This window comes from Hylaeus anthracinus, unplaced genomic scaffold (genome assembly GCF_026225885.1).
Source record: "Hylaeus anthracinus isolate JK02 unplaced genomic scaffold, UHH_iyHylAnth1.0_haploid 5, whole genome shotgun sequence".
Classification (NCBI taxonomy): Eukaryota; Metazoa; Arthropoda; class Insecta; order Hymenoptera; family Colletidae; genus Hylaeus; species Hylaeus anthracinus.
In genome coordinates, this window is record NW_026535322.1 from 3,028,714 (window position 1) to 3,046,973 (window position 18,260).

Below are 18,260 nucleotides of genomic sequence, written 5' to 3' on the forward strand. Positions count from 1 at the left end.
TGCATTACGGAAGTTGCGAGAAGATCGGTCAGCGTTGCGTTCGCAAGATGAATCGTGAAATTTCGTCGAGTTCTCTGTTTCAGTAAATTGGAATTCCGCGTTGTCGAAGCGATCGCCGTGGGGGGTTCTTCGCGATTTCCCCGAAGAAGTTTTCCACCACGCTCGAAGTACTCCGTGGAATCATTAGTCTTCGTCGACGGGGACGGCTCGAGCGACGGTGACCGGTGTTTGCTCAGGTGGCAGCGGGGATTAGAGTTCAGTTCATCGAGCTCCGATCCAGATTTTCCGCTGCGACCTTACCGAAGTCGCTCGACATTAGCATCGACCGTGGCTGAGCCGTCTAATTGGGATTTTCCCAGGTTGAGTGGTATGACCAGCCTTGGAAAACTACCGAATTCACGTAACGCGCTTTCTCCGTGAAAGCATAATGCGAAATCCTGGTCGTCGTGTTAGGACCCGCCTGTCCTCGTTACAGTACTTCCACGCTGCTGCGTCGAAGCTCCCTCGACCAAAATTATGGTCTATCGAGGCCCTTGGCGTCGGTAATTACTTCGGTACGCATTCCAATATTTCGTTAAAAAGATATTATTGTATGATGCTATAGTTCATTATTTGAGGATTGTCAGCATACTACTTCAAAATTTAAACTTCTTCGATTAAATGTTTTACTGTGAAGGGCACGTCGCAAAAGATTGTATTTTTTAAACGACACTTTCATTACCGATTCGTGAATTTCAGTACCTTTAGTTAAAACCTAAATGCTGCGCGAAATCGCATCGCAGCTGGACTCCTTATTTTCGTTGCGCCACTATTCTCAGACTCCCAGCTAATCTCTTCGTCGTCCTAGGTCAAGCAACATTCGCAACAGCTCGTTCGCGGTGCTCCAAAAACTGACTCGATTTATCTCCGACCTGATACGCGGAGGGTCGAATTTTTTTACAATAGCACGCTCAGACTGCAACGAAATGCACTTTTCCCGCGAAGAGGCGTTGCTTCCCGCCATTACGCAGAGCAAAGATTAACAGCGGCTTCCAGCGCGTCCGGCGGCCATTCGACGTGCTCCTTTTTCGCGGTCCGTCGCAATTAGTTGCGACGATGCAGGCATATTTCTACCCCGTGGAGAACGAGAAAAATGGCGCTCACCACCGCTGACCAACCCTCGGAGTTTTTTCTGTCGTGTGCAGCCTCGCCGACGAAGCGTTTAGCGACGGTTCGTTCGCATCCGTGTCTTGAAACTGATTTAAAAGTTTCGAGACTGCGGAGTCTTTACTGTTCGGTATTTTTAAGTGTCTATGGATAACTTTAATATTGACTTTCCTATTTTTATAATTTTATTTCGGTTAACATGATCGGACCACTGCACGCCCCCGCCACTTTCACCGTTCCGACTCTATATCCGTGCAGTTCACCACGTGCTTCGTTTCGCTTTTCCAAGGATCTCTCTGCCCATTCGCTCGCGTTCCGTTGGCTTTTATTGCGGCGGAGTTTTCCCGCATTTGCGGTCGCGTTTCAGGGCTTTCCCCGAAATCGCGATTAGCACCAGGGACTCCCCGCAACCACGTGCTGCGCCCTGGTCGTGATTTATTTTTATTACCCCGCAGGAGCTGCTTCCTTTCTCATTATCGTCGCTGCGTTATTACGAACCCGTTACGCGCCATTGGGGCTGCGACGAACCTTCATACAACGAACCTTTACTCTGTTAGGTTCGCGACGGACTGTGCCGGGCATTTGTCGATTACATTTTCTATCGAAGCATCGATCGATTGAATTCTACTGCAATTGAAGATCAACCCTTTCAGACCTGAATTACCTTTTTTCTCGCACTAATGTAATTTAATTTTTAGGGTTAAAAAATATCCTAACAGAGTAGTTTTCGAGAAAACCTGATCTTTTGGTCGGGGGAGAATGTTATTGGACAAATGTATTTCCATAAAACTGTAGTTTTGACTCGACATCAACGAATGGCGCGAGGACAAAAAATTCCATCGAAGGCGATTCATTCGGACGTTGTTTAAAGAATTATTTATACCGTGTCCAGGAACAGCGGGATTTGTATTCTGGAAAAGAAGGAAATCAGAGGGAGCTGGAATCGTCGTGTATACGGATGAAAATAAGGGACGATGTCCCAGGAGTGCCACGATCCCAGGATTTGTTTGCCACCACCTACCCCCGTAAATGTGCTTTCATCTAACGGAGTCAATTCCGATGGGGAAACGCGAAGGATTTGCGTTTTGGGTCCCGCCGAATATGGCCAGGACTCGAATTAATATTTACGAATGCCGAAGGACACCCTTAGGGTCCCCCCTATCCATGCCTTCGTGCCATTTTTGAAACGCGAACTGTGTCGTCGAATTACGTTCCATTAACCCGTTACAGGATTAAATTTGGAACGTTTTTCCAGATAGAAGATCGCAGGCATAAAATATTTTGAAAATGTTTTCTTTCTTTCGCAAGTCGGATCCCCGCGTGTCAAAGAGTCGAAAGCTTGAGAAATTCATCTACGTCATTTCCTTTTTTCTTTTTTATCTAGCAAATAACTCCCACGAGACTGGAGGAAAAGCGCCGATTCTTATTTTCCGAAGCGTTCACCCTCGTGCGATCCCCGTAGGTGCAGCATCGCGGCGTTGCAACGAGCGGTGCTCGAGAGGGGAGGGAGGGTGAAAGATGCGGAAAGACAGATAGAGGAAAACGTAGCCGGATGAATGCAGCCGGTAGATTCGGCATGGATTTCCAGCGACGGTAAAACCGTCACGATTTCCGTGCGATTGTCACCGTGAACGGTCGGACAAGCATTGTCCGTGGAGCAAGAAGGGGCGCAGCGGGTGGCAAACGTTAGGAAATTCGCCGAGTGGTGGGGCTGCGGGGAGGTCAGGAGGGGGTGGCAAAGGCTAAGCCGAAACCTTTTTCAAGGATGAAGGGCTCGTTCTCCCTTCGTCTACACTGTAGACTCTACGGTATTGTACGCGTCGGTGTTTCTCCGACTAGTCGTCCTTTTCGTCCTCTCTCTCTCTCCTCTCCTCGCTCTGTCGTCTTCTTTCTCGACGCAACGAGTATACTCGATGTAAGTGAAGTCTATGATCGGGTATACTCGATACGAGTAAAGAAGACAGAGGTTGAGGTTTAGGTAAACGTACGGTTAATGAAGGGTCTTTCGAAGAGGACTTTTGTTTTTTTAATAACTTGGCATGTATCTTTAAATTAGAAAATCAGTATATGGAACTTCGAACTTCTAACTTCGCTCCGATAATTATGAATATAAATAATAGTAAATAGTGCACGAGTCACTCCATTTCCGCGGATGTTCAGCAAATTGCGCGTGAACGAATCGAAGAATTCCCTTTGATTCACCGCTTTGATCGTGACAAGCGTAATAAAGAACGAATCGGAGTGCGTCGAAAGAGCGAACCGTGGCCGCGAGCGCGCGTGTCAATGGCCCCGCGCCAAAATTGCAGAAACACCGTCGAAGCCAGTGATGGCTTTTCGGTCCTTTTGCTTGATTTTTGGTAATTACGCCGCGCGGAAGGCTAGCAATCTCGTAGCCAGGCCGCGCTGCCTCCGCGAAACTTCTCCCGATGATAGCTCGGCAAATAACAGAGACTGGCGAGAGGCGGATGGCAAGAGTTGCCAGTAGACTCTCCCCACCTCGGACGTTCATCTTCGTCGTCGATTGTTCCACGTCGATCGTCGTGGATCGCGTAATTGGATCTGTACTCGCGTGGTCGGACTATGAATTTCTTTTTTTTTTTTTTTAAGCTTCGAACAATTTTTTAGACAGAAACCAATTTTATTTTTGACTTTGTTTCCACTTTCTCACTATTCTGCATATATAAACCTGATTACAGCCCAAGGACTTATTTATTAGACCTAATTTCCTAACATTTATAACGTCTAATATCCCAATGTGGCCAGTGCCGCCGAAGAATTGCCCATCCCTGGCGAAAACGAATCTCAAGACGAAATTACCGGGACTGAAATATTTAATTAGCTCTAGAATTCTTTTGTTCGCGGGGTCTTCTGCAACGCACTGACCGGTGACTTAATTAAGGGCTCGAATTTCCGCCACCGGGGGAAAACTCCTCCCTTCTCGCGAGGGATTTGCGTATTTCCTCTGTCGTTTCGTGACGACCGATAATTGACCCCCCTTGGAAACCAGATCGTTAATAACAAGATTATTATTCCGTTAACTATTCCCGTAAGAAAACATAGATTTAAAATTTGTTTGAAAATGGAGTTAATCGATTTGCGCAGCGAACGGCTCAATTGTTACCATCGAATTTCCTCTCGATCCCCTTTCGTGACACGCGTCATCGACTAGCAACGCGTCAAATTGTAACAAAATTTCCAAGAACGTGTCCCGAACCGCTCGCGTTTTTAAAATTCCGGGCACGAGGCAGTTCCGTGAACGCGCATGGCGAAGACAACGGGGCTCGAGCTTACGGCCGCCAGAGAGACGATCTAGGATAAACTAGCGAAAAAGGGAAGGACCTCCTGCGGTGCGTAGAACAATGGCCCAGAGGTTGCCCGAGCATCGAGATCCTGAAGTATTTACGATCTCGAGGTTGGACTCGAACGCGACACGAGATTACCGATGGTTCCCAGATGAAGTCAAGATCGCGCGAGGACGCGGGGAACGAGGAGCGCCGCGAAAACGAAGGGAACGAAGACGAAGAGAACGAAGGCCGTGAATAAAGTATAGCTCTCAGAGATAATGATACGGGGAAAATAAAGAAGAAGGATGGTGGAAGCTCCGAGGAATTGAATTGCTGCGGGGGTGAAGTCGTGCAAGATGAAAAGTTCGCTTCTTTTGTTGTCTCCCGACCCTAATAATACTAATTTCGCGATGAACTTGTCGATTGTCATCCTCGGGATTTCAATTGCGTCTTGTTCCATGACAAATATTTTTTTTAACTCAGACTACTGACGTAACACTACATATTTCTAATATTGATATTTTGTTCATTAGAAGTATATACATGTGTAAAGTTTATTCATGTATATTGTACTTCATCTAGCAGAACTACGTTGACGTAATTTTGTTATTGAGGAACATTATCGTAGCGTGTGCTTGTTAATTGTTCCTCGCCGAAAATAAAGCATACGCGCACGGGTGAATGGCAACATCGCAGAGGGGAATAAATTGTTAAACAGTGGAACTCGGGGAAAATCGCGAGGAAAATTGAAACGGTAAAAGGATGAAAGGAAAAGAACGTGGAAGAAGCGCTTATGTACGAAGAGTCTCCCCCGGGATACTAATGAAGCTCGCCCTTAATGAATCCACACCGGGTCCTTAAAGATTTCAAGATAACGCTGATGGATACTCTCGCGCCAGGAACTCTTCCAGAAACGGAGATTACCTTCTCCGTCAGGATTTTCGCCAAGCGTTGGGACTGCGTCTGCTTTGGGAACAGCGCGAACAAGGGATCTCCGGATTCCTAATCGAACGTAAGTGGCTTTGGTGTCTTTTCGCATAGAATTCGTCCAACAATCGAGTCTCACAAAGATCAAAGAGACTGAGTCTACTTTTTGAGTGGTTTTTGAATCTAGGAAAATTGAGCGTAGAGTTTTAATTTTATTTTGGTAAACTATGGAAACGAAACGCTCTAAATAAATTACGCATTGAATTATCCTGGTAGAAGATCGCTCGTATCGCTAGGTCGAAAGGGATAATTATGATAATTTCTCGAACGTTTCTCGTAAATAATCTCTCGCTCAAAAGTTCATTAAAATTTCACAACTCTAGTGGCGAGTGCTTCGTCGAACTTTGGGCCCCCCTGGGTTAAGGCGCGACGATTTTGCGAAGCGATAATTCTCGCAGAAGCGATCAGCACGCCTAATTAACGCCCGAATGGCCGGGAAAACGGTTTATTCCCAAACGTCCGATCGATCGGTCGCCTTAATCCGCAAATGACATTAATACCGTTGGCTGTAAAACAATGCGACCGCCGAAAGCAGCCCCTGAACGAACGAATAACATTCGTAGGGAATTAACAGTTATGCCAAGGAACAAACGGTGCCTCCGCGACGCCTCTCTCGCTTTACGCCCGCAACTAATCGCATTACGTTTCCCTGAAAGCTCGTGTCTCGCTCGGACGCGAGGCTCACAGAAATCCCCGCAGGTAGACGGCCGAGTCTATTGTCCGCGTCCTTCCGAAATCTTTATTGTTTTAGCGGAAATATTATTTCAGGCACCGTTCGAGGCAATCCACCTCCCCTTAAATTCTTTTACGTCCCCGTATAAACGCGCGTTTTTCACCCTTTACGCATTTTCTATGTTCACGCACGTGTTACCTGAAGAAACGAATTATAAATCATCGTTCGAGATTGTCCACCGAAATACAAGGTTATAAATTTTTATGACCCTTTCTCCTTTCCTTTCGTCCTGGACGAAAGGCTGCAGATAGTGGGCGTGGAATGTCTAGGATTAACTGAATGCGACCACTTAATAATTATACTTCGCAAGGAAGACAGCAAGTAATATTCTTTCTGGCGAAGAAAGCCTTGTCACGGAAATATAGTTTGAAAAATGGACAGAAAGAATTTTACTAAAGTATTTCATCAACTCCCCAACACAGTATTCACCTCGCATCGACTAAAATCCCCAAAAAATAGAACGTCAAAACCTGAACAATTTCTCTTGGCCACGCGTTCCACACGGCTCCTGCTCAGAATCTTCGAAGGACCTCCGATTTGAAAGGATCGTGCGACTCACGATGCGTTCCACGCGAAATCATCGTCTAACCCCTTCCTCCACCCCAGAGAAAAAAAAGAAGAGGATAATCCCATCGGTGACACAATGTTCGCGTAACCGACGTGAGGCTGAGGACTCGAGATGGACGAAGAGGACGGAGGAGGAGGATGGTCCTCGACGACCTCATGGTCGTCACACTCGCACCCCATAATCCTCGAACGGCATTCACGATCAGACAGTGCACACACGCCGAAGCTCTCGCGCGCAGGAAGAATCAGAAGAAATCGGCACACGAGGACGAAGAGAAAACGAGTCGCGCGACCTGAATAACTCCGCCTGGATGTTTCTAATGCGTGGCTTAGGAGGCTCACGAGTTCGTGAAGAGGACCGATGAACTTCGGATAATCATCCGACCCCGTCGTTCCTTTCTCGTACGCTCGATTTCTTCTCCCGTCTGGACTTCTTTTCTTCCCTTCCGTGGGACGAACAATCGAATTTTTCCACAATGGCGACCACGCGTTCGCCAGGACACCGCTTCCGCTTACTTCTCCGCGGCTTTCAATGGCGGAACGTGGTCGAAACTCGAACAATCGGTTTATCGATAGCCTGGACGCGGTTATAATTAAAGAATCGAGCGGTAACGAAAGAAGCATTGTTCCACTGGTTAAGCATTCGAAAAGAAAGTAGCAAGTTCTAAAATGTTTCAACGCTAAAATGATTTAATGCTGAGATGCTTGAATGCTAACACGCTTCAATGCTCGAACGATGCAGTAAAAAACCTTCACGCTTCCTAACATTCGTCCCAAAAAATTTCAAAAATAGGCAAAAAAATCAACTTTAAAACTTTAACGACACGAATCACCATTGCTCAATCCACCCTTTTCGCTCTCTACACCGAATTCATCAGCTTCTCGCTTCATCGAGACGATTACTGTCCCGTCAAATTCCCCGCCAAACACAAGTATGCCCGCAGCCGTTAGGCTCCCCAGTCACCTAGAACGATTCCTCCCGTGAAGAAATGAAAAAGCTCGTTGTCTCGTCACGAGGAACGCTCGAGGGGGTCGCAAGTCGATCGAATCGCGTTCGTTGGAAGGCGAGGCACGAGCAAGCGACGAGACCCCGGAAAGAAAGGGAGCGAAAAGGATGCAGCGGTGAAAATCGTAAGACGAGAGAAACAGGGAACAATGTAACGAAAAGAGAGTTGAGGAGGGGGAGGGGGGGAGGGGACAATATCGTGCGCGTTTACGATGTCGTTTTGCCACGATAAATATGCTCGTGAACCCCTTTCGTGGGGATGCAAAACACCCCTTCGGTAGGCGGGGTGCAACGAAACCTGTGTAATCTGCCATACGTTTCCCATGAATATGCATCTGCGAGGCTAATGCGATTTGATTCACGATTGGCCCAAAGTGTACGACCGGGGGGAGATCTCTCGAAACCCGCAATAATTCGATACATCGACCGTGAGGGCACAAATTAACGTTTGTTAGCGCAACGTTTCCATCGGTTCACGGTTGCTCGAGACGCGAGCTCGTGATGAAAATAAATCGCTCCCGTACCGGGATTACCGCACGGAATTGATTACCGGTACGAAAACTCGATATTCCTTGGTCCCTGAGACGATTCTCGACGCGATAAGTCGAAGAAAAGGAGGAACATTATTTTTCATGTTCGTTTCAGAGTACACTTCGGACTACCTTCATTGATGTGATTATTACAAATTCGGTAAAAGCCACGGTCGAAGAACTTCCGCAACTGTCTCGGTTCCCGAAATAATTACAAGCACCACGTGTTCCACGCAAATCTTCGGCAACGCTAATAAACTACAAACTCCGACGGATCTATTTTATCTTCGTTTTCCAAGCAAATTTACTACGCAAATTTATCCGTGACGTTGCTCTAACGCCGCCGCGAAGGATTTAATAAATCACCCGGACAATTAGCAAGTTCTCCGCGCTGGCGTTCCGTTAGGTAGTCAGGACAGGTACGGCCATTGATTCGCGCTCTTTTACGATCTTCCGCCGATACTGTTCGATCTCTCCTGGAAAATTCTAAATTGCACTCCCGTCCGTCGTGACCCGTACAAAGCGCACAAGGTGGCGAGAGGCGACGGCCGGGGAACCGGGGGGGGGGGGGGGGGGGGGGAGGTTCCAGCACGGCGAACCAGAGGGAAGATTTTAATTGCTTTATTGCCCGGGAATTTCCGAGAAACCGGCTGCACGCCAATAAAACCGATTTTACCAGGCTCTCGTAAACTTTATGCCAGTACACCGAGGTAACGTCGAGTTTTCGACGTCGTGGAAACTCCGAACGATTCGTGTTTCCCTGGGCAAAGGGGTGGTCCGTGAAACACGGAAAGCGAAATCGTGGGGCACGGAGGAGAGGAGAGAAAAAAAGAGGAAAAAATGCAGGCGTTTAACGACTCCACCTGTTTGCCTGCGAGGTGGATCGCCTCGACGTTCTTTTTCTTCTTTAATAAGTCTCTTGGTGTTTAGCGAGGGTAGCAATGGTCAGGGAGAAATGGTCGCTTTGCACACCTAGCTACCGAATGGGACAACTCTAGAACTGTTCCGAATACCGACGATTGATGTTTCTTTTTATTGAGATAATTTGGCTTTCGTTCTAACGTTTTCAATGTTCTTTCGCTTTCCCATATACCACTTAAGAACTCATTTTCTAACCTATTCCCGGTTTTCCGGTACCCTGTCGTCGTTCACGTCCAAGCAGCAGCTCCTCTCGAGGGTCTTCGTCGTTCGTGACAGGGAAATAAAGGGGACTAGTACGAGCAATTACGCGGAGTTGTTAACGAGGTGGCCTTACGGCCTCGCAGATCGTTGTCTCTCGGGGCATTACGCTTGTAATTTAGATACTGCCGATGAACGCGCCCCGCGAGGATACTGTTACGTCCAGGGTAGAACCGAGGCACGGGCGAGGTCTTTGCACCTGGAAGTGTCGGCGTCTTGGTGCAATGTCGCGTCACCTGCGAGGGCATTACGCACACGATCGGACCGCGAGTACGACGGCCGCATGATTGATTCCCTGATTTTATCTTCTGCCCGAGTAACGACCGTCTTTACGAGCCAATAAAAATGCGCCCGGGGGAGGGCGCGGATGCAAATCCAACGAGTCGGGGGAATCTCGGCGCTTCCACGTTGCGCGTTTACCTTTGGTGCGCGTGGTCAAGGGGAGAATTGTAGATTTTGAAAATTATGTCTTGAGGGGATGATCTGACTTATGGAGATGTAGATGGTTTTTCAATTTTTTTTCTTTTCACGAAAACTACGAGGTGAATTAAAACGAAACTCTAAGAATATTTTAATATATTGAAGAAGATACTATATGACTATTTTCGCGTAATATAGTTGATTCCAAACGTAATTAGCCGGTAATTACGTTTGGAATCACGAAAAGAAGAAAATCTATACTACGATGTAAGCAAACTTCCTGGTCACACGAGTCGACCCACGCCAAAAAGATAAAGAAAAAAAATCTTATTTCGTCGGTCAATTTCCTCGATGATTAAGAGTTGCGAAAACGAATAATACGCTTTAATAATTCTCGTAACAATAGTTTTCCCATCGTTATTCCCCGAAAGTATTTCCATTTTCGCATTTCTGTTGGCTGTGGCACCCGAGAAATGAGTTTGGCTCCGGAGATGAGTTGAGGAGTTGAAGCAAGAGTTCTACAATAAGATTTTCAGGACCCTAACGCGTAACGATCACCGCTGTCGGGGTAACTCGTTACAGTCGAAGTGAAATATTGCTCGAAAGAAGAACTCTATCGTTTTTGCCGACACTTCGAAAAGAGTGCGATGTTTGCTTGTGGATAATCTACGTTAAGCAGCGAGTAGCTTCGAGACAAAGTAATCGTTAAACAAGGTGAAGATTTGAGCAACTTCTATCGTCAATAGTTGAGAATTGAACGCATCATTTCCACATTAGAACGTCAACTAAATTACGAGGTCACTCCGTGTATGAATTAATACGAATACGACTACGTTTCTGACTACGTAAATTTGCCTGCCAGTGAATGGGTTAACCGACATAGTGAACTGATCGAACGTTTTACACAATTATTTTAAAACGTTGTTAATCGAATATATTAAAAATAATATATTTCATTATCAAATATTAGCTTAAATCTTTCTCGTTAATTTTGTAATCTACGTCCGTCAATTTTATAACGATGTTGCTGTGTAATGTTAGAAAATTCAATTGTTATTCAATTGTAATTAATTTGTTTTTTCGTCGACGTGTATGAAATAGTATTCGATTAACTCGAACCACTGACCTGTCCGAGTATTCGCAAATGGCCGTAGAAAAAATTTGACTAGAGGTTCTACCTTAACTCCCAATTAAAACCAAAAAGTCCGATCGACGGGCCGCTGTCCCAACGTCGCTTCGCAGAAAACCGGAAGGCACCTGCGTCTACGGTCATTTCCTGTATCATCCCCCGGGGGTAACCAGGTTAATCCTCGATTGACCCTCCTCTGCACGCAGGTTGGACCTGTCCACGACGTGCAGGAAAGAAGGGAAGCTGACTGAAGAGCAAGAGAGACGGATTCCGGTCCGGCACGCGACCATAACCGCACCACGGTGACAAAAAGGTTGCCCCGTCGACGTCACACATGCTCGTTTCTGTGCGAGCCTCTCGCTCAGCAAGATCGAGATTGGCTGTTCGGTTCCTTAATGGAAACACATGTAATTTAGATTTAATATAGAGAATACGGAAGTAAATAAAATATTATCGAAAGTTATGCGATTATTCAAAGACTCTGTCTGTTTCAACTATCAGAATCAAACGATTAGAAGATAATGATAGTAAAACATACGAGAATAAAATTTCTTGTTTAACCAGAACTTTCGTTCCAGATTTGAAGAATTGAAACTGACAATGACTAAAAATTTCAGGAACGCTTTCTTTCAAACCAGAGAAAAGAACAAAGACCTAACGATTTCGTTGAACCCGTTATTCGAATGAAAATATGAGGATAGAATTGATACAAAATTTCTTGTTGGCGTCTGATAAATAGCACAGTGTATCAGCATGGATTCTAGACAAACTGGTCTAACAAATAACTAGCCAACCTCCTAAATGCGAGTCTTGGACCTTCCGCGAGCGTCGATCAATTGTAAAGGGCTTCCTTGGCCTTGGGCGTCGTTCCGCGCCCTAATCAACAGGTTGTCGATAAACTTTAGCTTTACCGGACGAACCAGCGACGTCCTCTCCGCGGATCGGGTAGAAAGCTCGCGTAACGAGACGGTCTCGATCAATCGATGCCAACGAGAAAGCTGTCGCAAGTTATAGACCGACGTCTTTCTACGCTGTTAAGGGTAGAACTATCAGTGCATTGTACCTTCTCGTCCCTTGGGATGAAAACTTCATCCCATCTCAGGAGAGATGGAAGCGCCGAGGAAACTTTCTCAACAGCTCGGCGAAAGCTGTTGCTGATTTTTAAAGTTTTTACTTTCGCTACAGGATATGCCTCAGTAACTGGGTTGAACTATTGCTTTGTTCTAATCGAAGGTGGAGGAAATTTTGGTAATCAAGAGTTTTGTGGTACGATATGCCAATCTGGGACTATGTACTATCATGGTCGGGCTCTATGTATTGCTTTAATTTGTGCAATATTTTATATGAATTTGATTTCTGAGTAAATTGCGCGCAGATGTACGCTGATGATGCAAATAGGTCAAGAAGATTTAATTTAATAGTAATACATACATGTATATCGATTATAATCAATATCAAGGAACTCGGTATCAAGCTGTTATTGATCTAACCCGAATGATGTTCAATCGATACAAATGGTTTTCTAAAAAGCGCACTTCATTTTATATAAATTCAAATACGTCAAATATTATTTAGTAATATCGAATTTCTAGCGAGAAATAGAAAAAATAATTCAAACCGTAACTTCTGTTATCAATTAGCGACGTTACATTGATATCGAAAAAAACGTGTTATTAATACTAAAGAAGACCGTAACGAAACCCGGGCGCGCAAACTTGAGCAAAAATATCAGAGCTCACCTGTTACAGCCACGTAAAATAACTTCGTCAGAGCGCGCGGAAGAGAAAAGGGCGAGCACTTTGAACGTCATCCTCAGGTAGGGCGACAGGTTGTCGATAAACCACGGCAGAACACGAACCGCGTCGAGGAACACTTTGTGCTAGAACGAGGCGGACCCGTTCTGTTCTTCGAAAGTTAAACACGAACTGCGATCGTCGAATAATGCAACTTATCGTCGCTCGTACTGTAGAACCTACAGTACTGTTTACCTCGAAAATATAAACATTGTTTTTCTGCACGGGACGCCCGGTCCTCGCGAGCCTGGTTAATTCCCAGTATTCAATGTAATACCGTGTTCCGAGAATTTCGAGAGTTTGTGTACAACATTGACGACGTTACACAGCGCGACATTGATCATTGCCGCGAATTGTATACATGACTCTCGAATAAAATTCTCAATAACTTTAACTGTCGTTTGCCGTTGGACGATTATTCAACAAATATTTCTCTTTGAGATATTGTTCTATTTACTGCGTTTATTCATACTTGTTATATCATTGAACATTTTATGCTTGCGTTAGAAAAATACTTGCGTCTTGCATTTGAATGTTTGCTTTTTACAACCGTCACTTTCAGCCAATTAAACGGGCGCAAATGATGTCTGGGAACGAACAGACCGTGTCGAATAATAAAAACGTTCACCGCGGCGAGATTTCGATTACGGTGTTTCTCCGTTCCCATGAGCCTCCCAGCGAGGCAAGAAAAACATTAAGGGGATTTTCATGGGATGTAGGTCATCGATTCAGGAGCACGGAGGATATCCTGTCCATAGATCGGTCGAAAGAAGAAGAGAAAGGAGCGTGAAGTGCGTTTATGAATGAGGAATCCCGAGGACCTGACCCAGGACTCCGTGCACTTGCGTCCTGCGCCCTTGGCGACACCCCCTTCCGGCTCGATGGCTCTTAGGGGGTTGCGAGCGCCGTATGTCGCGACAACTGTTACCTTCGAATTTTCGGGGGCGGATCGCTTTCCAATCGTTTTTCATTTCAGAAGAAAATCTAACGCGCCATCGTGCACCTGGAACTATCCTACCGCATGACTAGTCAATTGGGTTTCGCAGAAAATAAATGACTCCTGTTTCTTATAAGTGAAACGAACTCATAATTTCAATTTCAAAAGTGCGAACGGTTAACACGAAGCTCCGCCTTTCGCGAACGTTTCCACGAATTTGAAAATTACACGACAAAGTAGCAGCGTGATCCCCGATATCGATGCACCCCTGTGTCTTCCGTCAACCCTCGAAAAATGTCTGAAAACGTTGGCTCGCGAAGCGTCGAACACAAACCGTCGCTTCCACGTCCGTCAAGATTTGCCCGCAAAATGGATCTCTTCTCCCGCGGTCCTATCGTCACAATGCGTTCAAGCCTTTTTTTCCGGCGGCTTCCCGTCGAAACGGATTCCTTTAACCGGGCGAAAGAGACCCCTGCACCCCCTGGAACACGTGTGCGAGCGCGACGCATCACCGGGCGAGAACGTACTTTAACGTGGAAACGTCAGAAAGGATTCCGTGGGAACGCGATGGGAGAGGTAGGCAAGAGTTGGATTTCCTGAAGAGAGGAAAACGCTCGTCTTGTCTCTGTGCGTCGGGATATTCGATAGGGAAGGGACGAGGCGAGGGAGAGGGTGAACGATATTAACCCTCGATATACCAAGCTTTTTTAGGTTACGTAGATCGCGAGGGGTGCTTCATCCCCGCCTAATGGGAAGTTCTAATGTCTGACAGCAACTTTGGTAAAAGTGACAACTTCAATTTTTATAGCTTCGGCGGATAAATAAAGTGAGACGTTACACGTCGATTAACTCCACAAAACAAAAAGTTGAGAAATTTGATGAAATACAAAAACGAATTTGGAATCAACGGTATCAAAATATCGCGAAAATAAATCGGTAACGCTCCTGGCGTGCGACTTCGATCGCTATAAAGGCGACCGATCGCGGAATAAAAGATGAAAATATAGCAAGGAAAAGGGGCGCGATCGTTTTCATCGATCACGTCGCCTCGCAAGGGAGAGAGGTAACAGATCCGCGATATCAAAGTTAAATCGACAAGGGTCGCGTTGATTGACGATCGATAGGGTAAACTTTGCAGAAAAGAGGCCAACTTTTGCGGTAAACGGCTCTCCTTTTCGCGCGATTTGTGTCTTTCAGCGAAAGGGGTGAAACCAGCCACCGTTTTAACACGCAATCTTGTGTATTTCATCGGGAGGAAAGGGTTACACGAAAAGGGATCATTTGTCGATAAATTTCTGGTTCCCAGCAAATAGGCTCCTTCCGAACCTGTAAATTGCCCTGATTTCGGGAAGAAAGGATTACCAGCTGGAGAAATGTGGTGCTCCGAAATTAATATTTTTTTCTTGGGAAAAATTTTCGCCGAGAGAGTCGTTGAATTTCGTGGTCTCGAAAATTTCGACAAGGCACTCTCTCCTTAATGCGTGCACGCATACAGCTTCGTATTTCCAAAGGGATCGATAAGTGGCTAGAACCGTTATTGCTGAACCGGTACCGTGATTATGAGGAACGTTGCCCCAAATAGTATTTCAAATCCTCGATACTTCGAAGAAAGCAAAACTCAACAGTCTTTATTATATCGCAGGTGTTCGATGTTTCGAGTATAAGAATGATTTTCTAAAATTTATTCTACTGTTCTCCCATGTCCCTCTTTTTTCTACATAAACATACGAGACTACCGAACAGCACAAACAACAAAGACCTTGTTCCATGTTACCAAGGAAGGAAGATCCTCTGTGCAGAGCTATAAAAATTGTCAATCGAACTTGATTCCTATTAATCCTTAATTATTAACTGGGACAGCATGTGCAGAAAAAAAATAATTGATTATTTCTTTTGTAATCTTAAATGCATTTCTGAAAGACCTGAAGCTGAAGGAAGAATCTAAGTGCAGGAACACGCTACAACGTGCACGCTTTTCGATTCGCACAAAATTCCATTGTCGAAGGTATCCCCTGTTTGCTCGAGGATCTGGCGAGCAGCTGATTGGGATTTTTGTTCAAGTCTCGTGAATTACACATGGCGCGTCGCTTTCGTACCGATCCCGATGCCGTGTTTGCGCGGAGACAAGAAAAAAGTATTGTTTGAGGGCGTTTCAGCCGTGGACTTGGAAAAAATCGTCGAAGAAATCGCGTGGCAAAATTCGTGTGGATTTCAAGAGAGGTTCTCCGTGCGAATAGGTAAACATACCGAGACATTCAGTTATTCTTGTGTATTAACAATACGGATTAAAACCTTCGGTGTTGTATCAACTATTGTAATAAGGAATAAGCTGCGAGGAAAGGTACTTATCACTGCTGGAGACTAGAGTTAAACGGGACATCGAGTGACCCTTCACGGTGAATTGTATAACGAGAGGGCTAGTTATTGCAATCATCCCTGATTGGGTAGCGCTGGAGAAAGAATAACACTGCTCGGGAATTCTTGGAAGAGGTTATTGGCTCGGTGGCCGGGAAGCTCCTGCGCGCTTGCTTGAGGAACTTCATTATCTTAATGTTGTTTTTATGAATAAGTTTTAGATCTTAGCAGTATATATATGTATATATTCAATCTAATTTCAATCTTACGAAGTTAAGGTTTTTATTGCAATTTAATGTAATGCGATTCGTGTTTGCACGTTTTGTAACGAGATGGCTCAGAGTGCAAAGGGTGAAAAGTAAAGGAGAAACGAGTGTTATGGGTAACGTTATATGATGGACGAGATTGATCAGGTCGCTGATGAGATGATACGCGTCACTCTGTTACCCTATACGAATCCAACAAAAGGGAGAGAAATCACCCCATCGTCAGATTTATTTAATACAGCGTCGAGTGGAGGTGGCGTGTGGGGTGGCACAGGACTGCAAGTGTTGGGGGTGGAGTTGAGGGTGGCTGCAACCTGTTGAGTCAGACAATATCGCGTTTTTACTAATGCCACATCGCCGTCCCGCCACGAGGATCCGAGGGGGTGGCTACATTTTTGCCGTTCCACGGTCGGAACCCCCGACTCGGAATCGTCATTATCGAGCTTGGGATTATTAACCCCGAAATACGTGCGAAATCCGTCGCTCCTCCCAGATAAGGAAGGTTACAGTGATACCTAATAGTAACTGACTATTCTCAGTGCTAGTAGATCAATTTAAATTTTACATGAGAATTATTATGTGAGAATTATTAATACGATGCGTCGTTACGATTATGAAGCAAATTATGAACGAGCCATCGTAAAACTTTAAATGACAAGTTTTCTCGCAATGTCGGCCTTCCGCTCTCGCGAAAAAAAAGTAGTCATTAACAGAATTCAAAGAACTCTCGCCGCTCGCATTTTTCGACCATGTGTCGCCCACGTGTACTCGAGCATCTTTATTTTTCAGCCTAAGGTTGTATTACTCTCTGTAACGGGCGTGAATAAACACTATTCTAACAGGATAAATAAACTGAACGTCCAATCATTGTTTCCATTGGTATTTCATGGAAATCATTTCCAACCAGATATTCCACGAATCACGACGACCTATCAGACCACCAAAGTTGATCAGGTGTCAAGGAACCGCCAGGACGAAAAGCATCGTCAACGCCGGCCTTGGTTTCGAAGGTCGACATCGACAACCTTCCCCGCGCGTTCGGAGGAGGTTTCACGAGCGCAGATAAATCTCGGAAACGATGGGCAGGGCCCGGTACAACGAGCCGTGGCTGCATTGAGCCGACGCCTGGGCCGTACCATCGCGCTATTCAGGTTCACGAGAGCATGTCTCTCTCCTAGAGCCGCTGGAGCAAAGACGCGCGCGGAGGGACCCAAGGGGGAGGGGTGAAGGCAAATGCACCGGCACCACGGTGGACCAGGTGCATCCCGTGGAGCCTGGGAAGCGCAAACTACGGCAACGAATAACACCGGCAGATGCTACCGAGATCACCGGGGCCCCGGGGGCCCTACGTATTCGGCGTCTATGTGCACAGACGCCGACGTCCTCGGCGACTTTTGTTTGTTCAACGAGTACAACCACGGCGCATCCTTCGAGTTCACCGCTGTACCGCACAGTGGGGGCTGAATCGTGAAAAATTGGAAGAAGATCCCAGATTTTTGGTTAAACACGACGCGAGAAGTTTTTTCGATATTTAGAATCAGCTCTTCCTCGCTGTCACATATTTCATCTCACGGAATGATGTCTCGGCATGTTTCGCCGTGGATGTATCGAGGATTCCTCTGAAGGTGTTAGTCTACGAAAGTTCTGTTAGATTTTCACATGTCTTCGATTCACCGTTTGCACGGCACCGCCAATCGTTTACTTGTTTCATAACACATTTTCTGTTAGCACATTCCTTAGGAGGCATTGACACCGATCACGTGTATTTTGGCTCCAAATCGATGTTACACCGCGTCGTAAAACACCGCACAGGAAATCTAACGCTTCAAGCGCAAGCTTTAGAAAATGTATTTCAAATGAAACCCGGTTTCTCATTGGTTACTAAATAGTCTTGGGTATTTCGCCTTAAATAAAAATTACTGACAAGG

The 18,260-nt window shown here is 45.7% G+C and overlaps 1 long non-coding RNA gene across 5 annotated transcripts in view; it reads right to left on the minus strand.

The window, feature by feature from the left end:
• LOC128895400 (uncharacterized) overlaps positions 1–12,895 on the minus strand; it is a 32,757-nt gene extending 19,862 nt beyond the window's left edge. For all 5 annotated transcript variants that reach the window (XR_008461776.1, XR_008461774.1, XR_008461777.1 and 2 more), the window contains exons 1-2: positions 12,721–12,895; positions 11,031–11,372 (exon numbers count right to left, since the gene is read on the minus strand). This is a non-coding gene — a long non-coding RNA (uncharacterized LOC128895400). The remainder of the gene's footprint in view (positions 1–11,030; positions 11,373–12,720) is intronic.
• Positions 12,896–18,260: the final 5,365 nt, after the last annotated feature.